The following is a 27,666-nucleotide window of genomic DNA, read 5'->3' on the forward strand; positions in this document are numbered from 1 at the left end:
GGATCCTGCTCTATGGCAGCAGCAGGGGTGGTGAAATGGTTAACAGAGGGTCCATGAGGCACTGGCATGGTCATGGATTCTGTGTTGCTGGGATTTCCAGAGATGTCTGGGAAGTGAGTTGGATTCCTCCCTGGTGCAACAGCAGTGTTGTGAGTGTGCTCCAGTGCTGCCAGCTGCCAATGAAATCTGAAACCTGGGGCTGCGTCTGAGGGCTGGCCCGGAGAGGCTGTTCCAGCCTCTTGTACCGTATATTTACACATTCATACACATGCAGTCACTCTTTCTAACTTCTTAGACTGTTCCTCACGTGGCAACTGGAATTTCTTCAGAGCACACAGTGAGAGTGCAGGGCTCCTGTATAGTGTTAGCAGTCTTCAGGGTTTGTGTGTGCACGGATGATTTCATCGTTTGAGAGAGGGAGGAGTAAAAGAAACTTCTCGCTGCAGTGACAGTGTGTTTAAGCTCTACAATTTCTGAATTTGTCTTAAGAAACCACCACATTTATGAGTGAAAATATCAGCGCCATTTGTGGAAGATAGGACTGCTGATCTGGAGTGGTTTTGGAGATTTCACTGGCTCGGGTCAGCACTGCAGCTGGAGACAGGGTAGGTGGCATTAAGTTGTTTTTGATCTTGGTGACAAAACTGTGTGTTCCATACTGGACAGATAATTACTGCAGACCAGGAAGCAGTGGCAGCAGCTGTCTGTTACGGCTGTTCTTGTCTGCCCGAGGGAGGCAGCTCTAAGTGTTCGGTTACGCACTATTTCTTAACAGTACTAAATACTTTAGAACAGCATTCTTCTGCTGGTTTCAGGGATGCAAGGTAAATATGCTGTCATCTGACTACTTGTTGGCATAAATATATATAAAAGCGCTTTATGATTTCTGTAGTCTGTATTATAATATTCATCTTTGGATGTGTAGTGGTTCTCTTATCTTCCTTTTACACAAATATGGGGCATTCAGAAATAACATGCTCCATGGGACAGATTTCACAATAAGCACTTTGTAATCACCAGAGGATTAGGGAATCTTGAGTGAATTTTAAAGCTACTGAGTGTTATTTCTTTTCAAGATAGTAGTTGTCTTTTTTCTGTCTTTGGGTTTGTACAAAATATTTATCAGTCTTCCTACTCAAGTGGATATATGTTGCTAGCTTGTGGGTTTTAGGGTAGTGAGTGATTCTTATTTGATATTAGAAACGTTGTACATCAAATGACTGGAAATAAACTGTGTGGTCCTCTTAAAGTTAGCCCTCATCCTGTAGACGTAGAAATAAGAAACCAAGTTCATTCTTTGTGTAACTCTAGTGACTTCATTTTTCTGAATTTGTCTGATATTAATTCTGTTTGTCTGTATTAAGTAGTGTGGTTGCTGTGAGAAGGCAATAACTCTTGTTAGATCAGCAGCTACTAAGACATTAGTAAGGTAAGTTCTGTTGTGGAGTTTTTCTGTACCTATAAGGCAGCAATATCTTCCTATGCACTTGGGCAATAGATTTCCCTTGAGGTAAGTATTAAGGGATGGAGATTTATCAAGACAAGGTACAGAGCACTCTTTCCTCACTAAAATCAGTTTATTTGCATCTAGTACATACAGAAGGTAGCATCTGGGTCTGCATAGTTAAAAATAGGTAGACAGAAGGAAAGATTGACAGTGAAGTGCAGATTTTCTGTGAAACTTGGATTTTGTTACTGTGCAGGTCTTGTTACTACAAAAGACATTCATGGCACACAGTAGTGACTCACAAGTTAAAAATAAATATTCTTGCAACTCCATTTTTTTTGTGTGATGTCTTAACGAACTTGTCTGCCTCTTGATTTTTACCACTCTGCTGCCCTTTTTTTTTTGGCTTTCATCCTTTTATGAAATTAAATAGGAATAGGTTGGAATAAGTGGTGTGGTTATACACAAAAAGCCTCATAGTAAATAACCTCAAAGCAAATAGAGAAGAGGACTCAACTCACAAATATTCTTCTGTATAGAATAAGTTTGTTCTTCATGGTGTGTTGCGATGCATTTATGGGCTTAAGTGAGAGAGGGAGGCTGTAGGTTATTTCTTTAAGACATGTGCCTCTCCTGTAGTGGTAGGCTTGTGCATGAAGATCACTATAGCTAAGTTTTCTGAGGAAGGAGTTTAGAAAACTAGAAACTAAGCTGCCTTAAAGGAAATTGCTTCGCAATAATAGGTTGAACTCCTGATAAGGCTATGTCTCCAGAAGTAGCTGGAACAGAAATTCCCTGCAAGTTACTTGCCTTGCTATAGAGCACAGGTAGCTTTCAAGACCTTTTCATCTCTTATTGCTTGTAATTTTAAACACTCCAGAAAAAGTGAGAATCATAATTCATGGTGGTTAGCTTTAAGCAATTTGCATCCTACTACCTTTAGCTATCTTAACTGCAGGCTGTTTGGTGTTTTTTGCAACCTGATGGCCTTTAGAAGTATGTTTTGTTCCTGAAGCTGTTAGTGACCTGCTTAATTTGTTTTGAGTTTTTTGAGAAATGAGTAAGAATAATGCTGGTTAAGACTGGGTGTTTTCATGATAGTACCAGGATGGCATTTGTTGTAAGCTATTCTACAGGTGAATGAATTATGTTACTTTCAGGTAGTAGAAAAATGAATGATGGTTTGTCTTCAAATACTAAAACAACAACAACAAAAAAAGAGACAAAGTATCTCGTGTATTTTTTTTTTTCATTCACTATATGGTAGTTGGCTTTCTGTAATGTTGAAGACTCCAGGTCAGGCAGGTGACTGATGCTGCTGGACTCTAAAGAAATGTACAGCTTTTTATGAAGCTTGCGTTACTTCACTGTCTGTCTTTGGACTAACAGAAACTAGGAATTACAACAGACTAAATTTCCAGGTTGGTCACTCTTTCTACAGGAAGATTGTAAAAATGGCTAGTGATTGTATTTGTATTAAAATGTTTAACAAATGCAAGGTTTTCAAACTAATTAAATTGTTGAGTGTGTTTAGGAGAAAATATTGATTAAGTTTCTTCTGGAATTGGAAAAGAAGAGGCTTGTGTCTGTAGTGCTCCAAAAGGGCACGAAAATACAGGGCATTTCAAAGATTAATGTTCTTAGACTTCAGTAGCATAGCGGATGTCAACAAGCCCTGCTTTAACACATCTAAATGGACTCATTCATCTGCAGAGATGTATTCAAATGAGGCTGAACTTCCAACTCTAGAGTGGTGGGAAGAGAGCAGCATTAGGTGGAAGTGATCCTGTGCAAGCCAGCAGAAGCTACCTCATAGTGACACTACTCCTGGATTCGTAGAAGCAACCTTAGGGTATGAGGAAGCTGCTTTGGGCCCTGTTCTGTGCAGAGTAGGACAGCCAATAGCTAGTGCTTCCCCAAGGTTGCAGTTACTTGCTTTCAGTTGGTATGCTCAGGCTCTGTCTGCAGGCTGGTTGTGGCACCCTAGCTATAGCTGACTGAACCTGGTGAAAGGACCTTCATGCTGAGAAACTTCTTCGCATTCTGCAGTGTCTTATATGTTTCCTAACTCTTTTCTCCTTCTCAGTTTTGCCACTTACTGTGGGGCTGTGAGTATGGATGGTAAAGACTGGAGGGAAGCCAGAAATAATTTTTTTATTAGTTTAATTGATAATGAAGTCAAAATGGACCATAAGCATCCCTGACTTAATTCCCATTATAAACTAGACATTTTTTTTTAGAAAAATACTCTTTTGTTTACAGAAAGTCAGTTGACAGATTCTTCCCAGTGCACTGTGAGGTATTCACTACATAATTATCATCAGTTTCTCAGTATGTGTTTTACTACTTGTTTAATTTGACTATTTTTATTGGCTTTGTTAGCTCTGATTCGCATTAGGTCTTCAGCCTTCACTACTCAGATTACTGCTCTAAAGTTACTGCCTTAATTTTTTTCTTCTTCATAAAGCCAGAAGACTGAGTTCCTTCTTTATGATTTACAGTTTGTTTATTCCAACCGTCTTTAAACTGTTCCAAGTTTGCCAAAATGCTTCTGGACTTCTGAGCACCAACACTGAAGTCATTGCTTTAGGTGAGGTCCTGTCAAATCCAGACACATAACGACCTTTATACTGTAATTTGCTTTTTCCTTATTACTTTTCTTGTGAAGGCAGCAGAGATGTGGCTCTTTCATTAAACAGGGATGCGAGTTTTTTCTGCAGAAGCATGCAAGTTTTTCCTGCAGAGGGATGCTCTCTCATACTGTCACTGCTTCACAACTTGTGCACCTGCTGAGCTGGAAAATCCAGGTGGGTGCAGATGGCTGTCTGCCAGTCCCCCTTCTCTTTATAACAAACACTTCCCCACTTCTGGTATCACCTGCAGTTTTTCAGTTTTGATGCTGTTTTTTCTTCCAAGTCATTGGTTAAACTGCAAAATAAGGTAGTTCCTCTGAGACTTAAAAGCCACCTGTATTATGATGCTTCATCAGTTACAATTATGGTTTGTGACTTAGTTGCTAAGTGTTTCAATTCATTCTGTTGTCTGCCTGTCTCAGCTCTTGTTTCGCTGGGCCTTCCTAGTCAAAATGTTGCACTTTACCAAGTCAAACACCTTGAGCAGGTTAGCTCAGCGATTTTTAAGCAGCATCTGTTGCTTACTATAGTACTGCTTAATTTGGTCATTTTTTTCTGCTCTGTGGCTCAATGCAACATACTTCAGCAATGCAAATTGAATTCCTTGGTAGTGCTTATAACTTTTTTTTTCAAGAAATATCTTTCATATCCTTATTGTTTAGTCTTGTGTAATTATGTGTAATATCAATTTTGGATAGTAGCTCTTTTGTGAAGAAGGCAGCTGAATACCTTTCATATCTGTTACTTCTAAAGAAATGTTTTATTCTTGTCCTCCTTTTTTCCACCTTTACCTGTGCTTTAAGAGCAACTTAAAGTTTAATTGGACTGATGTTCTTGGCCTACCAAATTGAATGACCACAAAAAATATTATGAAAGGTAAAATGGAAGAAAAAGAACATATTTTTCCTGAGTCTAGGAGACAGACAAGCATTGGAAAGGGAAGAAGGTCCTTGCATATCTTGCTAATTGAGAACCAAACATGTCTTTTCCTGGAGTCATGTAGCCCAGGCTAAAATGTATTGGCTGCAGGATATGGCTTGAGGTATTTCCCTGTTTTAAAAGGAGCTGGAGTGCTCTGTTTTCAGGGAGAATAGAGCCTTCCAGTTCATCCTTCACAGAATGGCTGGACCTAGGGCTCAACAGGAGCATTTTGGCCTTTCCTGAAGTTGTCTGTCTTAGTGTTTCTCTTACCTCCCTCAGCTACCACATCCTCTGTTGTGAGAAGAAAAATGAGTAGAAGGGTAGAGGTGACAGCACAGGAATCTTTTCCTACCCTAAAGTGCGAGTAATTTGCAGTTTAGTTGAGCTGGAAAAGGTTTAGAAAAAGGTGACCAGAATGGTAAAGGATATAGAGCAGCTTTTGTGCAAGCAACAACCAAGTAGGAAAAGACCCAGCCTGGATGTGACATGACTAAGGGGGAAGCGTAGCAGGGAAGGCTGCATTAATAAGTGGCACAGAAAGCATGAACAGAGGCCAGTTGTTCCCTTTGTCCTCCAGTACGCTAAGGTGCGTCAAAAGGTGATGGTGGCGGCTTCAAAACAGTGGAAGGGAGGTGAGACTATACACTGCATCTGCACTTTAGTTGTAATTAAGATGCAGAAATGCTTGCAGCAAAACATTGTTACTAAAAAGAAAACCCTGTTTAAGAGATAGCTAGCTGCAACTATCCATATGTGCTTGTCCTTGTTGCCCTCATTTCTGAGGGTTTAATTTGACTGCTGTTTGAGACCTCGAATCCCCGGCTGGGTGAACTTCGGCCCGTTTGTTTGGAAGTTGTTTGGGGAAAATAGAATAACCTGATCACCTGCTGCTTTCTGGTGTAACATTGAGGAACTGAGTGACCATAGCAGACATGGGGTTTAGCATGGACCCTTGCTATTTTTGAAGGCTTGCTTTTCATTTGGAAAGGTGTGGACATTAGGAAGGATAAGAGCTGGTGACTTAGAGCATACTGTGATAAATATTTTTGCCTTTAATTTTCAAGATTGTCATCCCATTTCCAAGTGATACTGTTGGGATGAGGGGGCACAGCCTACAGTATTTTAGAAAATTAATCACGTGAGTTGGTCACACGAATTCAGGAGTGGAGCAGATTTTCTGAGGCAGTTGTCAGCATGCTGGAGTTTACCTAATGAGGGATTCTTTCCCTGAATGTCTACTTGACAGGGAACACTGTAGTGGGATGTGGAGATGGAAAATAATTATGCAGAAGTGCTGCTAGGCTCTAGTACTCTTAGTCCCTTCCAACCTTACTGATTCTATGATTCTAATGTAATAAGTACATGTTTAGCAAATGGGAGAGCGCTATGGTCAAGGGAAATTTAAAGTATCCTCATAGCCCCTATTGAGTTGCTTGAGAAAGAAAAATGTAGTAGAGGCTGCAGACTAGATTATCAACTTTGCTCCTCAGTTTTCAAATCCAGCTATAAGGATCAGCTGGATATGGGAACTGGCCCTGTCAGCCACAGTGGTTGTTACTTGTTTCAGTATTTGGGGATGAGGAGAGTTTAAACTCCCCTCCCCCGCCCCCCAAACTTTTAAATATCTCTGCATGCTACAATAGCTTTATGATCTTATTACTTAACTCTTATCACTGTTATTATGTGTATTTAGGGCTGTCTGTTTTAATTCAGCTTATTTTTGTAACAGAGTGCTAATCATATTCACCTGGCCTACTTGAGCTAGAACCAGGAAATAAAAATTGCGGTTATCAATGTATAGCACAGAACAGGGTAAAACTCACTCCTAAAGCTTCATGTTGGAACCTGGAAACCTGCAATGCTTGGACTTGCATGTGAATGCAGATGTATCTAGGGGATAAATAAAGGCTTCTGGAAATATTTTTTAAATGATATCATTGCCTAATTATCTAAGTATTGTTTTGGAAAACATGCTGTGTAATTTGTAGTCTTAGTATTGTTGTTAAATGTGAGATGATACAGAAAGGAAAAAACTGCTGTGCATCTGCTTGCAGTAGTAAGCTACCTACCTCGGTATTTTGGTTGTCCACAAGAAGGCAGAACAAACAGCCTATTTGCTGTATAAGCTTCTACACGTAGGAGTCTCTAGAGACTTCCTTCAAGTGTTTGTGTGCCTGGCTTTCTGTGTGTGTGTGTGTGTCTTCCTGGCGGGCTTGAGTTAAGCTTTTACCTCTCATCTGGGAATGAGATCAAAATTGTATGTCACATGTGTGGATAGTCACTGTGGTTATCTACTGTAGAGTGGTTTTGCAAAAGACAACAGAAAAAATTCTGAACACTGGAAAGAAGCTTCATCTCTGGCAGTTAAGATATTTGTGCAGCTGTTCCCACAGATTTTTCTTTCTTTTTTTCAATTTCTTGTAAGAAGCTAAGTGAGGGAGAAATGTTAGGGACCTGACTGGAGAAAGAGCAAACATGTTATGTCCTAAAATTTAAAGATAGTGAAGGACCTTGTTTTTAAAGGACTGAATAATTTCTTATATTTGCACATTCAAAGCAAGTTTAGGCTTTTTATTTAGCGGAGGTGGATAAGAATCTCCTAGGATATGGACTGTAGGATGCTTTACAAATGTGCTTTGTGCTTCAAAATAGCATTACAACTTTAATCAACAGGATTACTTTCTTTTCAGTCTGAGTCACTGCTATGTAAAATGTGCTGAGTTTAGAAGTTAATGGAAAAACCCAGGTCAAAAAACTTATTCTGACAGTTGAAGAACTGTTTGCTGTGTGGCCAAAAAAAGTTTCAGAATCAAAGTATAATAGGAAAATCCCTATTGTTTTTAACACATCAGTGACTGCTAGCAAGATTGGGGACTAGTCTTGTTCATATGTATAGCAAAATCTGCATCCAGTGCAAGACAGACTTATTTGCAGTGCTACTTGCTGGGATATTTTTTTTTTGGGGGGGGGGGAGGATGGGGAAGGGGGGCGGATTACAACATATGATCTGAAATCTTGAAGGTACTGTTTTATATGAAGTGAGGTCAATACACTTTAAAAGGCAATGAATTAATTTAGATGTAGTTATTGACATTTGATGCATACTCACTGATTACTGCATTATGTAATGGCGTCTTTTGTGTTTCTTAACACTACGAAATGGTGATAGCAGAAGGCTACCCGCATGATACAGTAACACATAAGTTTGTGCATCCTATGGGGGAAATATTACTGCTTTTGTGGTATCTCTCCTCAGTACTGTAGGATTTGAGTAGCTTTTAAGCCCCAGCTCTTCAAGCAGTGGAATGCAAAAATTTCAGCTTCATTTTGTTTTTAGCAATTAGGGGTTTAGCTTAAGAAAGAAAAAACGAAAGAATTTTTGAGCCTTCAATGTCTAACCCTCCCCCTGCTGTCCCCCCCTTTCCCCCTAAAAATCCCAAGGCGAAGAAAAAAGGGATTGTGATAGTCATTTATTCTTACAGTTTGAACAGGAGCTGTAGCTATAAAACGTGAAGCAATTAAGACTGTGTATGTTAAGTAATGGTTCAATTCTTGGCGATAGGGGAGAGTCCTTAGCTGTCGTCTCAACCAGTGTGTAGCTGAAATTCCTCCTCCCAGGGGAGCACAGCATTTGCTATGGAGTCACTTAACTTCATTCTCCAGAAATGTATGATATATGATATTTAAAGCACATATATTTGTATAAACAGAGATCTGTGATGGTATGCCAGCATACTTTGTTAGGTTTCTCTCTTGGGGATGCAGCTATGTGAGCAACAAGAAGCTGAGAAGGAACTGCTGTAAGCAGTGTTTTTGAATAATGAAAATGTGCAAAAAATATATATAAATATGTGTGTATATGTATGTATGTGATTGTAAGTAAAAGAACTAGTGCTTTTGGATTATTGTTTTATCCTTATAACCTGGTATATGTGTGGTGGCTGTTGTCTAGACTACTCTGAAATGTTGTAGTTATCTTCCATAGAACAAGATCTGGCTTTACTTGTGTAATCTAGCGAAAATAGAGCAACCATAGTCTCTGTACATAAATATATTAGTAAATGGGTAAACGTCAGAGAGGGAGCAGAACTATTTTAAATGATGCTGCTTGAGTAATTCAACTCAGATTGGCCATGAATGTTATATTGGAATGAAAATGTTACTAACAGAGAATCCATGGATAGCCTTGAACTGCTGGGATGAGGATGGAGGGGAAATATTAAATTGTTGTTCAGGTTTTGCGTGTTCAGGTTCTGAAAATAACTCTGTGGCGGAGTCTGCTCTGGTTTTGTGAATCACAAGGTCCATTCCTAGCCTGCGTGTTTACCATGTGTGCTGTAGACAGATGTGAAAGGCAGACTAGTCCCTAACCATAGTAACATAAATGATATGCCAAGGTGAGAATGTAATCCACAATAAATTTGCATCTTGTGCTTGGTAGTGGTTTTTTTTTTTTTTTTTTTTTTTTTTTTAAGAAAAAACTACGGTTTTGTGGGTTAGTAAGTCAACCATTAAATATTATGGTAGTTCTGATAAGTTCACTAATTCTTATGAATTTATCAGGTGTTAGCATTAGTGTTGCTTAGAAAAAAAAAAACCCTCAAATTCTGTAATCATTTGACTTGTATTTGATCTGTTAAGAGTAGGCCTTGTCACATGCAGTAACAATTCTTCATACTGCCTGCTGTAGTAGTCTATAAGACTTTGTACAGGAATAGCCATGTTACACCTTGCAGAAGGCAGAGTCTGAAGTGACAAAGGAGAGGGGGAAGTAGCTGGGAAGGAGCAGGGGGCAGGTGTGCTGACAGCTGTGTAAACTGGAGAGCCTGGCATGGCTCCTTAGGCACAGTACTTACAGTATCCTGTGGCTGGTTATCAAGTCCTCTTCTATTTAACACATGCTGAATTCCTGCTTGTGCCTGTTGTGCTCCTGTCATCAGCCTGGGCTCGCAAAACTGGTGGTGCTCTCCACTGACACCAGCAAGGGACTAAAGCAGCTAGCTGAGTGCCTAGCACATGGCATGTTCAGTGTCAAGACTATTTATCCCATAGTGAGATTAAGCCTTCATGCAGCAGTGCCATACAATGCAGGCTCATGCAGCTCCTGATACTTTTCCTTGTTAATTGGAGCAGTGTGGAACAGGAATTCGGCGTACAGGTGACCATCGGCTAGAAAGAAAATACTAAATGCTGAGACTCCCTTTACACGTTTGCATGTTACTCGGTGGTGTCACTGCTGGGACACTGGTTTGGAGATCTTCATCTCCCAAAGTGAACAGGAAGTCTGTGAAACGTGAGTTTTACCATTCTTTATTTTCACAGGGAGTAAGAGAAAATGCATCTTACCAGATGGATGTATTAGTTATTGTTACTATATTTATGACTATGCAGTAAGTAATGATAATTTACTGTGTAATGCCTGATGTGAATCACAATAAACAAATTCATTTCTACTCTGTGCTATTACATAGAACGCTGAATGAACCCAGGACAATGAAACAGTACAGGAAAGGTCATGCTCCTACGGTGGTAAGGGAAAAGCAGGAATAATGAGCTATAAACAGTGCTACTGATGGATTCCATAGCACATCCATTTGTGGTGTTTTAGCTTGTTTTCTGAGGTTCTGAAAAATGGGTATTTGTGCAGTGCTGTGTGGTTAGGTAGAGATATCAGGGAATAGATTCTTTTCCAATTAGACTGGTAAATTGTAGACAGAGCAATTGGGTTGTGATGATAGATGTGGGAAAGAGGCATGAGAAAGTTAATTATCTCCCAGATGGCTAGTTGGATTTTTTGCTTTTTGGACTGGAGTTCACTGAAAACTTTCACCTGTTAGTTAGCTCTCCCTTAGACCTTATTATTATTGTCTGACAGAAAGATCCTTGAGCTTCTGCCTTGAAAATGGACCCTCTTATCCCTCTCTTGACAAGGGCAGCTTTGTGCTGCTGTGCTTTGCATTGAGCCACCAGTTTTTTAGTAGGTGAGAGGAGGAGTTGATGTGGAAGCTTTTGTAATAGTTGGTGACGTGGTTTCAAAAGATACAGCTGGGCTGCAGGCCCTTCCTGTCTCATGAGCTTAAACTTGAGGGGAAAATAACTTTCTCCAGTAAGTGGTCATCTTTATAGCACTATGTGGTATGTCGTTAAGAAGCTGAACTCCCTTCTCATTTTCATAGCTGCAGTGTTCTAGTCAGGATGGTGGAATTGCCTGGATATGTACAGGCAAGGCCAAAATTTTATGTCTGAGGCTTTTGACGTTGCTCAGTTATGGAGCTCTTTTAATTTAGGTGATAGATTTCTTTTTCTAATGCCATAAAGTGTCTAAGGCAACTTTATGCACCATGGCTTGTTAGAGAAAGAAGTGGTAGCTGTGATGCCTTTTTTTTCTTAGCTCTGACTGAATTTGGTTTGATTTGCCACCTTATAGTTTTTTAAAAAAAAAATCCTGTTGTTTCTGAACCTTGGAGGAGGCACATGATGAACTAACATTTATGACATATTAGTGGGCTATTCAATTTTTTTTGCCATGTTCTCTTAAATACACAGGTGTAACTTGAATGTGATGTCAGATGCTTTATTGATTCATAGCCTCATTGCTCCTTTAATCCCTAGCTGGAAATCAAAGCTCCACTGTGGAATATGGTTTCTGTGCATATTAGTCAATGTAGTCTTGAAATACTCAAATCCTATCATAGTTTTCTGTAAATTCTATACCTTCTTATCATGGAAAGCTTTTCATTGCATGTTACTGAACTTTATGGAGCCCTGCTCTTTAATCAGTGTGGTGTACACCTCCTATCTTTTATGTACTGAAAGATGATTTTGATTTTTTAGTTCCATTTCAATTTTTTAAATGATAAAATTTTGGGATAGAAAGGCAGATAAGATGAATAAAGAAACTGGTTTTGTTAAAACAATGGTCACTTTCTCCTCATTTTTAGAGCTATGCTATGCCTGGAGAAATTGTGGACCATTATCCAAATCTCCTGTTGAAGAAAGAGCAGATGATGAGCAAAAGGCAGTCTGGGCTTTCCAGAAAGCACTGCTCATCTGCTTATCTTTTGCTCCATCTGTAGAGAAACCTCCGGGTCAGATTTAATCATAATCCTGGGAGGCTATAGGTAAAGTTGTCCTGTCAGTGGTTCCTCTTTCACCTATGTAGAAGTTATCCTGTTTAGAAACTGTGTTGTAGTGACTACTCTCTGCAGGTTTTGGAGTTATCTGCTCAAGTGCTTCTGAGCCTAGATAAATGTCTAAGGTAGAGTAGATACTCTGTTATATCATCATTTAACTTTCTAAAGTATCCTTGTCTGTGATATGCCTTTCCATGATTTTAAGCAGCAATAGCAATCTTTGCTTGAGAATGACAAAAGGTATTATAGAAGCCAAATAGGTGCCTCTAAGATCCCTCTATAGAGGGAGATCACTGGCAGCTTCAGCTCTTGGTTCTTCTATGGTACTCTACATTTGGTGCTCCTATATGTTGGTAGAATTACTCTGCTTTCTCAAGTTTTTGTGTTCAATTCGCTTCAACTTCTTTCTTGTTGTCCCTTTTTCTTTTCACAGAAGCATTGCCTGGGCAATTGATTCTTGTTTGATTGGATATAGGAATCTTTGTATTAACAAATGATGGAGCCAGTAGTGTCGTATGCCGTTACTCAAGAATGTTGAGGGTGGCCGAGAGCAACTGCAGTAATAACATAGGGAAAGAACATGTGCTTCTGAAGCTGGGGAAAAACAATGGAGAAACGTGGAATACCATGAAATGTCAAAAATAGAAAAGTCTTCTGCTTTGAAGATGAAAGTATTCTGTTAAGCCCTGTGGTAGTGGTATACCTGTGCTACACAGGATAAGAAAACAAATTTCTTTCCTGTCTAAAATGAATAAATGTGCATAACATCCCTGTAGAATGGTGCTGGCACCCTCTTCTACTAAAGGTACTTCTGAAACAGAGGAGTATGATGATGTTAGTCACTTACTGTATACTGGCTGTGGTGTAACAGTGCAGCTGAAAAGATGCATGTAGGCTTTGAGATGTTAACTAGATAAAATATTAGCAATGTAGAACTGATGGTAGCAACAATGTTTTTGGATTAAAGTTTAAATGCCCGCGGTTAAACTACGATGAAACCTTGAGAAAAACGCACACAAACTGTGAGAGTGACTGGAGATCTGGAAAACCTAGATGTTCTGTTGTATTTATAGAAGTACATATAAGCACAAGTCCTTCGCACAGATGACTATCAATAAAGGGGTTCAAGTCTTATCTCTGCAAGGAAAATATGAGCTATTAGAAAGTCAAGAAATAAATCATGGAACGAAATAGTCCAATGAAACAAGCTTCTGAGTTGAAATATGTTTAAAAGCAAGGAGACTTGAATGGCTCTTCTAGTCTTGAACACTTGGGTGCCTAGATGCTTTCCTTGGAAACTGGTTTGAGCAAATACTTTTTATCTGAGACTTAATGACTGAAAGTGGCACAAAAAGAAGCTCTTGTGGTTTGTGTTGCTTGACTAGTCTGTCATTGGCAGAATTTTCAGTGATAATAAGTTAGGAAAAAATATGTACTATGGTAAGGGTGACATCCTTTTAATTTCTTCCTCTTAACTGGTCTATTAACATTTTACAGAGCTCTTTAGAGTTTCTTTAAACAAACTTCTGGAATTTTGGTGGTGATGCTGGAAAAAACCCTTCAAGAACAAAATGGGGGATTTTGATGAAAAGTTTTACGTGAAATGTATTGTTTCTGACAAAGCTTTCCTTGGAAAGTTTACTGAAGGCTAAGACTCTCGCTCTGAGCAGGCAAGCTGGTGAATTCAATGCAGAATAGATGGTTAGATGTACAGTCCTCCAGAAATCTAGTCAAAGACATGCTTAAATGGAGGCAAATGTGCCATGAAACTTTAAAAGAGGAGTTGGAGTCATGGATCATTTGGCCTTTGATGCCTAAATTAGTTTAATATAGACATTTGCTCTGAGTGTCCCAGCTGCCTCCTGAAACACCATATGCATGTCCATCTTTGGATTTCATGATGCATAAAAGGAATGAGGTGTTTAGTGTTATGTTCAGAGATGATTTTGACACTCAGTATTCCAAATCCTGCTGGTAATTCAGTCACCCACACAAAATAAGTCACCTGTGCAGAAAGGTAAGAGGCAATGGAGCAGTGTTTAGTCACCTTAGGGAAACAGATAAAAATAACAGCAGCTTTGCTTGCTTTTTGCTTATGTAAGAAAGCACTAAGCCACTGTGTGTATGCTGGAGAGTACTGTATCCTTCAATCAAGGAAATAAAAATCTGTAGATTTAAAAAATGGGGGCTCCTTGTCATGTGAGCAATATTGTAATTAAGAGTACATGCTTGGTGAGGATCAGTAGGCTTACTGATGATGATCTGTTTCAGAGCCATGGCAGTGTAGCATGCAGGTCATTTCCCCTTTGGCCTTTTGTGCTTGCAATGTAACTGTTCCCTGTCAAGCATACTAACTTAACAATGCTGTGAAGTAAACTTCAGGAAGTGGTGGTGGAATGGAGGAGAACCCTGGTCTTAATGCTAATACATTTAAATGGAGTAGAGTTGAAGTTGCTTGGTGTTGCTTGGACAAGGAGGAGGTAATTTTATTACCATGTTTGTTCTTTTCTGCATGGAATGTCAGAAATACTTTGTCCTAGCGATCCTAAAAGCATAGCCTTAGACCCATTGCTGCTGGTATCTGTTAATGGCATCCAGGAAGGTCTGACTAAACTTTGACCTTATGAGTTAATTTTAATTTTCCTTTCTTTTATATGTATATATATATATACATATATATATATAAATTAAAAGATATGTAAAAGACAATTAGAATGTGTCAGTTTTATGTATATAAAATTGACTCATGCTGCTCTATTTTTATCATTAGTTATTTCACTGTAGACAGTGTACAGCATTGTGTAACTTCCTAGTTCTGCCATCTTCCAGTGTTCAATGAATAGATTTTGAATTTCTTCTGTGGAGCTTTTCCTTTTATCATTAGTTACTCTCTGCTAGTTTAGTCCCACAAAATAACCCTGATTTTGCAGTGAGGTAAGTGAACGTGATTGCGAAATCGTCTATCGACTGAGGATCTGCAGACTACTCTGCCAGAAAAGGACTATGTAATGTGAAAAGTACATGATAGGAAAAATCAGGCATTTCTAGTGTGCACTGAACTGTGCCTCCTTGTGAAGTACTGCTCAACTGTGTTTTAAAACACAACATTTATTCTCTGTGTCCATACGAGTGAGTAATTTAGATGGAATGATGTAATTTGCAGAGCTGTAAAAGATCTCCATGGTGGAAAATCAATAATTGCATGGCTCTCCAGGCTTTCAGTTTACCCAAGCTGGCATTTCTTCAGTGTGTTCACTTCCTGTTAATAGTCCTGCTTTGTCATTTGCTAGCACAAATGCACGCCTTTGCACAGCTGTTAAACTTTCTCTCTGAGGTATTTGTGGAAAGTAAATGTTAAATGTGGACAGTGTGCAAATAAATGCAAGAAAATGAAGTAAACTGGGAAAGGGACACGGAATCATATTATTGATCACAACCGTCAAATACAAGCAAGCAAAAGTCTAGACTTGATCTGGCTATAGAATTCAAGAATATTTTGTTGAATAGAATATTTTGTTGAATGTTGGCTGACAGTTTACAAAAATACTGTATTAATTTGAGTAATTGGAGGAAGGCATGCAGAAAAGTTATAAATGATCAGAAATGGTCAGGTGTGACAGTGGCTTGTAAATTGTCCAGTGGTGAGTTGCTAAATTTGGAAGGTACCAATTATTTTTGAGTGATATTAAAAACCAGTCCCTCATCATTTCTGTTGGCCATCCATAATTCCATGTTCTCACTTTATTCTGCCATATTTTAAGTCATGTAACAGGCCGAAGCATTGGCGAGTTGCAATGTGTATTATGAATGCTTCGGTCATTTTTCAGTATAAATTAATTTAGAGTGAAGGCTTTTGGATAATTTATATTTTTTGCATAGTTATGCTAATTTTGCTGTAGCTTTCTGCAGCTAAAATAGAGAAGCTCTTCATCAGAAATGATTTATTTGATAACAAAGTACAATGAACTTTTCTAAGGTTTTGTGACAACTGAATACAAATACACTGTAATACTGTGATAGGAGCTCATTTTTGCCATTCTTCCAGAGAGACAAATTTTGACTGGCCCTTTTGTGGGTGTGCAGAGCTGGCAAATTAAAAAGGAAAATCTTCTGGAGACGACAGAAAGCAAAGAAGCTTCCAAGCTTCCTGAGAGCCGGTCATCATCACAGCCCCTGTGGACAATGGGCCAGAAACAGTAATATTTCTTGCTGTACGTGCAGTCAGATAATGAGCATGCTCTATGTTTAACACAGAGTATTCCATGAAAGTTTCATAGATGGGTTTGGAGTGAACATGTTCATATGTGTAAAAACTGTGGGTCATTTCTGCCTAGTATCTCCTATCCTCTCTGTGTAGCAATACATTTGCTGTCAGAGGAGTTCTCCAGAATTATCAGAGACGTTAGAAAACACAGCAAGTATCCAGCTGTGCAGGAAACTGCTGTGCTGTGTGGGGTTAGGTAGGTATGATTATTAATGTGTCTTGTTTGGATTCTTTGTTGCTAGGTATATTGAAATGCTGTAGAAGTTGGTGTCAGCAGCTCTACAATCTATGCAATTTTACCAATGTAGTTTAGCATACTTTTCTGTCAAAAAAGCTTTTACTATTGGACTTAGTCTACTCTCATTATTGCCATTAGTGTTGTTGGTAATGTAAAGCAGTTTGTTTGCATGAGGGATCAGGTTCATGACCTCAGAATGAATCTACTGTGGACTTTCTGTAACCGTAAAATTTTTCTCCAAACAAATTTTGCTTTATATTCTGTTCAGAGTGTCCTGAAATACTTAAAAAAAACACAGAAAAAATACTACTGAGAAAATGCAATACATACAAATCGAGGAAATGGAACCAAAATACAGAGCAGTAGTGAGACTGAAAAACATAATGGACTATTTTTATACCTTTGAAACTGTTATTCCAGTTGATTATTAATCTACTGCTTCAGAAACTGAAAGAGGGAATATGCCAATTAGTGATGTGGTTTATAGAATAAAAATTGACTGTTCAAATTTGCAGATGTCTCAATTCTTGCTAATTAGTCTTGTTAGAATGCTTAAATTTTGTTTTTAGACCTGTGAAGAGTAGATGATGTAGTTGTACAAAACATTGTATTTATGTCTGACTTTCAGAGTGTTTTCTGCAAATACAGTAGAAATAATTAGCAGTGAGGAACACTAAGATGTTTGCCCTGAACTGTTGTAACTACCTAAACTAAGCCACATTTAAAGTTTTGAGCCTGGCATAAAATCCCGCAAACCTCAAAACACTGGAAATTTGGAACAGTTGATAAAGAATTTTGGCTTTCAGTGTTGCAATACTGAGACATCTGGCTAAACAGTAAAATAAACATGTTTTCAGAATATGCAATTCATAATTATGTATATGGTGGTCATGGAAAGCCTTGGGTTTATGGAATGATAATTATCAGAATGAATGAGGATGTGCGAGTACTATCCAGACTTGTCTTTTGCTTGTTGAATACTTCTATGAAGGTAGTGTGTGGAGAAACCATAACTGAATTAATGCCAAACAGTGTTCATGTGTTTCCTGCTCTGAAGAAATGGTTTAATGCAGGAGGGGTCTTTGCTGAAGACTTAACAGCTGCTACTGGGCAGCAATGAGGGGTGGTTCTCCTTTTCATTCTCCAGACAAGAGTATTTACTTCTCACTCATGAGTACCTATGAGAAGGTAACTTTGCTGGGGTATTTCGCTGCCAACAGATATTCTTGATGTACTTCCTGAGCCCCTGCTTTGCTTACCTTAGTGAACTTGAGTTCAGCATCTTCCCTCTTAAATTGTTTTTTTTCCTGTTTTTGCACCCTTCAAACATCTGTGGAAGGTTTTGTAGTCTATTCTTGGCTGTTATGGCATGAGTCCAGTCAAATGCTCATCTTCATTCCTCTGTTCTGAATGCCTTCCAAGTTGTCTTTGTTTTTTTTCCAGGGCAGAAAAATCACACTCAGAAAACAAGCTGATGATATGTTGTTATGATGTATTATTTTTCATATTGAGTTGGAAAGCAAGTTTGTGAATAATTTGTTATGTATATTACCACTGTTAAGAAATAGTAATGAAGAAGACATACATTCATTTTATATTCCTTTCAGGCTATTTTTATCAGAGAAGACAAACTGTATTTTTCAAATGTCAACCTTATTTTATTACCGTTGCTTATTTCTTGTACCTTTTGTGTTTGTTCTCTGTCCATCATATGTGATTCTTACAGTTCTTGCGAGGGTCAAGCCATCTTTTTAATCTCTTAAGGTATCTTTCTATGCAAGAGCAAGAGCATTTCTTTAGGACGAAAAGGAGAAAAATCCAGAATAGCTTTAGCTAAACTTGTGCATTCTTCCCTTTTTTCCTCCTCAACCATTTTTTCTAGTAAGTGGGGGCTAGATTGTAGTGTACATAATGTATATTTGCCGAGGAAAGAATTCTAAGTGACATTTGAAATGTTTGATTTGGTAATATCCAGGTATGTCTAAACTGTCCTTTGTCCATCAATTGTGGTGTACTTGTTTTTCAAGGTATGACATTTTTTTCACTACAAGATGCTTTTTACATGCAGAGCTGGGAAAGCAATTTTGTTCTGAGCAGAGTAAAACTGCTCATAGAAGTTCCTTCTTGGTCCACTTGAAGTTGAACTGACTATGCAAACTGAATTTAGGGCTAAATAACATAAATAAAAGTAACTTGTAAGAGCATAGATAAAAATGTAACTAATCCTGATCTTACAAGTACATTAGTTTTTGATTTATACTGGCATCAGTCTGGAGGATCCAGATTTCATCTGACAGCAGACGAATCTGTGTTTTTGTGTTAGATAACATGTGAACTTCCATGAACTTCAAAAAGTTTTGAATGCAATCTTTCTGCGATTTCTTTTTTCTGTTTTCAGAACCTTACAGGTGGACGTGTAACCCTGTTCACTTATGGAGTCACTCTTTGCTTGGCTTTGACCCTCAGCTTCCCCTCAACATATGTTTTGAATTCAAGTTTAGTGTTCTGTCTGCCTAGAAAAGGCATCATTAAAACTTGTCACTTTTTCGTAACGTCAGATTCTTATTTATACGAGTTGTGGAACGTTCTTGCTAGGGCTGGGAGGACTGCTGAACTTTCCAGTATAATTTTCCTCCAGAAAATACTGATTCATGTGACTAACCATTATGGGGAATTTATCACTTCCATGATTTAATTTTTTTAGGACATGACATTACCAAAATTACCTAATTGTGAGTTACCATGTAACATTCTGCGTATTAGCTTTGAAGATACTAGAATGCAGGTGTCTTAAAAAGCAAAACAATTTGAATGTGGGATTAGAAGGTATTTAGAACAGTGGGGGTTTTCTTTGGAGTGTCCAAACTTCAGTTTGGTCAGGTAGGTGTGATCGTAGTTTTCCTTTAACAGTCCTAAAATACTATTCATCTTCTTGGGAACTTCTATGCATAGCTGAACTTGCACATGAATTTGCCAGTAAATCAGATAGGAAGATTTATTACTAGATATCATCTTAATGTGATAACCTTGCTAAATGTCTGCTTCTTTGTTTATATTGTTGCTCATTTACAACTCTGTAGAAGTCTTGCCTTCATTACTGTAGGAAAGCTGCTGTCTGATAACTTTCACTTCCCCCCTCCACCTAACTTTCTCGTTACCTTCTGGAGAAAAAGGGGGCTGTGATTTGTTTTTCAGACTTTGAGTCATCTCTTGTAACTTCTGTGCAATGACATAAGTGTTGAGCCCTGGATGCATATTGGTGGCATACATATTAAGTTTACCATTAGGTTTATTCATCCCCATGACATAATCTTTCTAGAGAGGCTCTTTTCCTTGCTGTATGACAGACTCAGCTTTGGAGAGGCAGTAGTTAGGCCCTAGAATTACCAATCATGTTTTGGCTTCCACTGGTCTAACTCTAACTTTTGCTCTAACTCTAGTTGCGTCTTACAAACTTAGTTGTCTGGAGTGAATGTCACTAGGAAAGTGACATTCAGCACTAGGAAAGCGCTTCCCTAGAATGCATTTTTCAGACCTTCTATAAAATAGTTACTAAATATTTCAGAATTGCCAAACATAAAAGTGGAGGGTTTATGGCTGTTACTTTTGTGCAGTCTTTGTCTACTTTCAGTGGTTCCTTTTTCGTTGGAAAGGTCTGTGTCAGAGAAATACTCTGATATGTGCATTTACTACAGCATCTTCTGCAGAGTTGTATGTAGCATACATGGTGGTAAATGTCAATTTTGTTAGAGGACCAGTAAATAAAATCGTCCTCTGGATATGATGGACAAGTCTTTGCTAGAAGTGTTCATTCTTAGCTTAAGTACCTCTTTATTGGAGAAAAATGAATAATATAATATGGACAGAAGCATTTTCCTTGTACAGTGCATAATTTCATTTAGGAAGGGGAAGAACATAAGGTAGAGAAGTTCTATTATCTCAGCCTACATGAATGGCAAGCGGATTTTTCATGACTGCCTTCTGCCCAACCCTTTTTTTCTGCTCTTCTCACATTGAAGCAGGTGTGTCCCTGTTAGACTGAACAGTGATGGCTGCGCAGCTGTGCCAGTGTTGTGTTTGGATCACCTACAAGGGTGTTTGTGCAGCAGAAACAATGTGATTGAGCTGGATCAAAGAATAGCAAGCAACTAAATCATTGCCTAGTAAATGACTGGAAGAGCATTTTGATCATCCCCAAAATGTTTTCAGAGCAAATGCAAATTTGCCAATTTTGAGTGGAAGAGAGCAAGTCAGACACTAAATTCACAAAAAGGTTGTGTAGTAAGAGGCAAAAGAAGAGGTAGTTTAAAGGGAAGATAGAAAGGGCTTTAACATGTACATCTACATTCCTCTTCTTCCTCTAGCAGTTCTGGAGATCCTGAAGATGAACTCAGACCTTTTTTCCTGTTAGTACCAGTTACTGAAAATGAGAGATTTCATGTAAAATTCGGCTTGTTCCAAGTGATTTTTTTCAGTATTTTGCTTCATGAGGTTCAGCAAAGATATTCAAAATTTTTTTTAAATGAAAGCCACTTCTTAAGTCTTGTTCCTCCTGCCAAAAGGAAACATCACTTAGTGTCATCCTTAAGGATCCCTTCAGGGCAATCTATAGTGACCTGAATAAGTGCAATTTCTCTTGGTCATTTTGTTCTACATCCCTTGCTTTTAATTTCAAAATCAACTCTCTTCTCTTCCTCAGCAGATCACTGTATCTAATAAATTTAAAATATGGGCTGTACAGGATTTTAAATGCTCAAACCTTGAAAAATAATCTCATCTGTTCTATTTTGATTAAATCAGATTAACAAGATCCTTTTTGCCCTATTACTGTGGGAGGGAAAAATTCCAAGAGTGAAGAAGTATTGTCTCAAGAACTTTTTAAGGCTTTTTGAGGAATGGATCCCAATGTTTTCCTGTCTTGCCAACAAATAAAGCAGCTTGTGCTGCTTAAGACTGTATTAGCTACAGCTATTTGTATTTAACTGGGCCATGAGTTTGGTGGAGGGACAAATCTGAGAAAGTGAAATGTTTGGCCTTATACTGATTCATACAAATTATTTAGGAAATGAATTTATCTAAACTGTGTAACAGAAAAAATAAATTAACTGTATTTCTTCATAAACACTAGCATTAGACCAGACCATTTAAATAACTAATCTGTTTTCTGGATGCATCCAAATCTGTGCAACCTGAAGATGTTATATCACAGACATACCATTATAAACTCTTTTGTAAACCTCATGTTATACCAACTCTCTCCCTCCATCTCAAAAGGCTAAAGCTTTCCTTGTGCTTAAATTGAATTTAAGTCCTCAAAGGAGATTGTGATCTGCTCATCTTAGAGTTGGTATTTTGCCGGTACATGCACAAACTTAAAAGCATGGATGAACATGCTTCACATACCTTGTGCACGTGTTGTATTCATGTTACACGTAACAGCAGTTTGGAGTGCTGTAATTTGAAGCAACAAATAATGACAAGGTAAGATATACACTATCGGTACGGTGGTGCTACAATTGTGTTCAGTCACGTAGCTCATGTACAAGCAAGACAAATATGCCTAAGACCCTAAGAGATAAACAGTCTTCATTTTCTGAAGCCACTGTCAACAGTAGTACCTATACTTCCCTCCTTGGTAGCAGATTTTTTTCAGAGCATTTTCTTGATAGAAACGCACAGAAATTTAGATTCCTTGCACGGACAGAATCTCCAAAAGTCCAATGAGAATTGAGCTTTACTGAAGGTTTGAGCTGACTTTGTTCATGTTTTTCTTATTACAGTTGCAAAAAGAGAAGGAGAGGAATTTCACAATGTTCAGATAAGATTCCAGCAATATTAAATTGAAGGATTTAGGAAAAGCTGTTATTTAGCTGCTTCAGTTGTTGTACAGAATTCTTATCTATGTGAACAGACATAGGGAGAATCATAGAATGGTAAGGTTGGAAGGGACCTCTGGAGATGATCTAGTCCAACCCTCAGTGTAGCCCGACCCTCAGCGTAGTCCATATGGGGATTGAACCCGTGACCTTGGCATTAGCAGCACCATGCTCTACCCAAGTGAGCTAAACCTGCCCCCCCATCATTAGATCAGTAACTCTTTGGTCCTAGTTCTGTTTTTTACTTATGTAACTAGTCCTTGTGAAGTGTATATATATATCCACATAAAAATTCATGGCACTACTTGAGAACAGTGAAGTATTTGATTACTTGGAAATGCAGCGCTAATGGTTAAATTTTCAGGCTGCAGACAGAACTTCTGTGACACTTGAGCTGGAAATAACTCTTCCTTTGTACAGTATACAGACAGTTTTCCAAATTATCTGAAAGTGCTAGAGAAGAACATGGCATGCAAACTTTTCCAGCCTAGTTTAGAAGTTCCCAAGTGTCAAAGCTACGTAGCTCCAAGCTTGCAGATCAAAGTAATTCCTATCAAATTATGTACAAAAGGGTGGAGTTATAGGAAGAGAAATAATTCATTCACAGATAAGTCACTTATGCATAGAAATGTTTTCAAAATGGCAACAAATAAAAAGTTAGTATTTCAGTGTGCTTTTAGTCTTTTGGATTCAAGCAATGTGATATTATGACTGAGGACATATTAAGCATTCAGAAAGTTAAACATATAGGCTGAGCTCATGTGTTTGGTCCACAAAACCAATTAAACAAAAGCCACCCACATTTGGTGGCTTTGCAAATGAGAGGAGGATTGAGTTCTTGCTTCAGTCATCAGAAGTTGTATTAATGGTGGAAATACAGAAAATATATCCCAGTGCTGTGACTATTCAAATAGTATGACTAAGTTTTATAAGCACTGGTGGAGATAGAGGAATGCAAGTGCTTGTGCTTTCAGTTAAAGCTCTTTAAGATTTTGGTTTATTTTTGAGGTGTTAGGAAAATGATGAATTTGGTCCTTTGGTCTTCGGTTTCCTGGGGCTGCCTTTGCTTAGAGGTGTACATTCTTTCCTTTTTGTCTAATTTCCCCTCTTTGAAGTAGAGTTCAGGCTTCTGTTGAAAATAGAGGTTGTCCAGATACATGACACATGAACATCTGACTTGATTTGAGAATACATGAAAGACTTTTACTACCTTTTTCTTTTAACATTTCTGTTTTGTAATGTCTTAAATCACACTGTGAAATGCAATCACAGTAGTTTCCTTCCTATATCCCCTTTATGTTGTAGAAAGCTTAATGCTGCATGTACAAGATCTTTAAAAGCCTAGCTGAAGCTTCAGCTTTGTTGTCCTCCATATGTGTTTGAAAAAAAAATCTGAATCATCTGAGTCTAGTTTAAGAGAGCTGGAATGCCTTAAACATTTTTACTTCTGATGAAATATAAGTGCAAGTACATTATGAATGAAAGCATTAACATATTTATTCTTTGAATGGTTGCTCTTTTTGTATAAAGCAGAGAAGATCTCCAAGTTGTAGCTGCTTTTATCTAGTTATTGGTTACGGTCTGTATCTCTTCAGTTTGACTGACATCCTTGCTGCCTTGAGCCTAGATGGTTACAATAATTCCTAAATCATCAGGTCACTTGCAGTTTAACTTAGTCCTTTTTTGTGTAGGGTGGAGGAACCTGGCTGCTGCTCCGCTCTTGTGTGCATTTATGTTATGATACGAAGTCCGTAACTAGCTGGCTGTGCCTGTGGGTTCTTTCACGTACAAACAGAAGTCTCACAGTGGTGTTTCATATTTTAGTATCTTGCCTTAAGGCCTTTCTGTTGTGTTTCTGTCTTTACCCTATTCTGCATTGTTTACTGGCTGTCTGGTTTTATGCATCACAGAGCTGTTGTGGCAACTCATTTCACGACGGCAATTTTTAAAGAACTGGTCCCATGATTTTCCTGAGCTCAGTGTCAACGAGCAGCAGTGAGCGTGAGGCTTGAGGAAACAAGGGAAGGGCACAAAGATGAGAGAAATTCCTGTTTGCTGCAGTGTGTGAAATTGTTCCTGCTTCTGTCTCTTGAGTGGAAAAGCAATGCACAAGATGCGGGTCATACTTCCCTGCTGGTCAGGAACAAGATAACCCCGTGTTACCACAGAAACGAGAACCTGAGCCTACAGCATTGTTAGTGCTATTGGCACAGCAAGGTAAGTTGTGTCAGGGCAGTGATGCTAGTCCTAAAACCATCTTCCTTTGGCAAGTTGATAATTCTTGTCTGCTGTTAGCTTGCTTCCCTCAGTAATGTTTCTCTGAGGTCGGTTGCTTTCTACTGTCCTGCAATTTAATGCTTCCAATGCCGTGCTGCACAACAGTGAGTTGTATTCCGTCACAATTGAGGATATACTTTGTGTATGTGGCGAGCAGCTGTATGGGCTACTTGAGTAAACCAGTATGTCACCTGAAGACTGGCTTTACACTAGGAGCATAAAATTGTGTGACTTGGTCAAATAGAATCTTGATGCATAGCCATACTGACTGCTGCCTTTCCGCAGCTCCCTAAGAAAATAGAAGCATCAAAAGTGTCTATGTAATCCTAGCATGTTTGTTCATTTGTCATAGCTAGGGGATATTTGAAAGCTAAGAAATGCTAAAGTGATGGGTAACGTGCGTCTTTAAACAAAGCAAATATATGTTTCAGATATACTGGCATTGTTTTCATGCCAGGTTCTACAAAGAATTAAGCTTTATATTCAGATGCGAAAGGAAAAAAAAGCCCACACCATGAGAATTTTTCCCATTTCATGCAACATCTAGAGAAAGACCGAACCTGAGCATAGGATTTGTTTAAAAATATACTTGTTGCAGATGCCAACTTGTGAAATTGTAACCAGTTTTTACATTGGGAGAGAATAAAAGATCAGGACAGAAATGTTGCAGAACGATGATCTCCGTGCAGAGAGATGGGCTGCTACTTGGTTGGAATAGAAAAGGAGAAAAAAGACTTTTCTGCATTGACTTAAGTAACCTGAAATACTAAGACCCTTGCAGTTGAGGTGACAACCTCTTTTCCTTTGGGTGTACTGGAATTTTGTTTTGCAGCTCATTAGTTCCATAGAACAGACTCCTCTTATTGTGAGAGGAGCTAATAGGAAAAAGTAGATGTTACTGTTTTATTCTTAACCTTATTTTGTGTTATTAAGGAGAGCTCTGTCGTTGATAGCAGGTGAAATGTATCTTCTCAGGATACCTTGCCTTCCTCAGAGAAGATGCTGAACATACTCAGCAGTGCTAATGTGAATGTGCTTAGCACAGCTTCACATTGGTTGCAGATCTAGGACATGGCATGTTAAGATGGTTTCTTTTCTGCTTTTGTGGCTGTTTTTCTGCTGAAGTGCTTGTCTTAGTTGTGCTTGTCTCTCCTTTTGGGGCCTACCTAGAATCTGTAGAATGCGTGATGCTGCTTTTCTACTAGGTTATGGTTTTAATTAAGTAGGCAGAACCAGAGAAGTTTACCTTACAAGTTAAAGGTAAGTAGAATGAACATGTTTCGTGTTCCTAAATGATCTAGTAGGTGGGAAAACATAACTTGACTTTTTACCAATTCTTTTGCAGGGGAAAAAGACCAGAAAAGGTGGTCTGTGTGGTTTTGCTGGATATTAGATTACGGCAGGTGACCAATTCATTTATAAAATGTTCTCAACTTTCTCAACCTCAGCCTTAGTCCTCCTTTAGTCCACATGGCAGAGAAGTGTGAGAAGGCGTGCTACCTGGCCCAGCAATCTGATGGAAGGCTGTGGTACACTAGCAAAGTGTAGTTAGGGTCTGGATTTTGCCCATTTCAAATATTTTATAAAATAACCAGGAAAACATGTGTGAACATGTATTAGGTTTAGCTCAGTTGGTTACAGCGTGGTGCTAATAATGCCAGGGTCGCGGGTTCGATCCCCGTACGGGCCACTTGTTTGAGGGTTGGACTAGATGATCTCCAGAGGTCCCTTCCAACCTTACCAATTCTATGATTCTCTGAATGCTTTTAAATAGAATGTTCATCTTTTAACTGTAGATTGCAGTAACAGAGCCTTAAAATTGTGGGCATGATGCAGTGGAGAGATGCATCTTTTTGTTCAACAGAAAACTTTGCTAACTGCCTCTCTTCTCCACTGAGTCAGAAGGCTGCCTGCTGTGTCACTAAGCAAAACAACATGAGCCTGCTGAGTAGCAAAGCGATACAGATTTGGGGGGTTGCCGCAGTTCAGTGACATACCTCAAATAATCATGGGATTTAAGAGTTCCTTAAGTACAAACTGAAAGAGTAGATGCTACAAGAGCTGTGTGAATATGGATGGTACGTCAATGTGAATGATGTTTTTTTCCAGAGTCAAAGGGATGTGTGTTGATGTTGGCTTAGGATTGTGTGGAGAAAGCAGTGTAATACAAAATACTGGCATGCAGCTTTACTGAAAAGGGCAATGCAAAAATGGCTTAATTAATATAATTTAGGATGGTTTTAATTTTTTACTTAGATGGTGTGGCAGACTTGCTACTGCTTTCTGAAACACATGGGAAGGATTTTGGTGTGTTTATATTTTAATGCAGACTTTGTTTTGAAAATTTTGGTTCCGAAAGTACTAATTACTGTTTCCTGAGCAGAAATGGAAATGTCAACTACAAAGCAATGGCACTTACTTTATGCTGTATCTATGTGGAGAGACAAATGTGCTTTTTAAAATGTTGACCACATTGTCTCCTGTATACTAGTCTGGAAACTTATGTTAGCATGGTTAATTTTTTTTAAACGACAGAGGTGATTACAACTTACAAGAAACATTTCAGAACAGTATTAAAACTATACTAATTTTTGTTCAGAAGTAAATCTCTTATGTCTAGGTTCTGTTCGGGCATGTACAGAGGTTTGTTCAAACCTTTCTTCCAAGTAGTTTAGTAAGAATTGGAGGGGATATGCACTATGCCAAGATGCTCACAGAGGGATGGGTGCTTACTACCTGTGTGTGGTACATGTCTACCTATTCCCTGTCAGTGTGGTATTTTGTATGTGTAGAAATGCATATATTATGGACATACACATACACATTCCATTAGAGTTGTGCTTGGGTGCTGGGTTGTACATGCCTCACGAAGTGGCT

At 38.5% G+C, this 27,666-nt stretch overlaps 1 protein-coding gene across 1 annotated transcript in view; it reads left to right on the forward strand.

Annotated features, from left to right (window-relative positions):
- Positions 1-337: 337 nt before the first annotated feature.
- ARHGAP24 (Rho GTPase activating protein 24) overlaps positions 338-27,666 on the forward strand; it is a 242,091-nt gene continuing 214,762 nt past the window's right edge. The window contains exon 1 of the mRNA XM_062574314.1: positions 338-605. The gene's annotated coding sequence lies outside the window, so the exon portion shown is untranslated. The remainder of the gene's footprint in view (positions 606-27,666) is intronic.

The sequence above is a fragment of the Rhea pennata genome, chromosome 4 (genome assembly GCF_028389875.1).
Source record: "Rhea pennata isolate bPtePen1 chromosome 4, bPtePen1.pri, whole genome shotgun sequence".
Classification (NCBI taxonomy): Eukaryota; Metazoa; Chordata; class Aves; order Rheiformes; family Rheidae; genus Rhea; species Rhea pennata.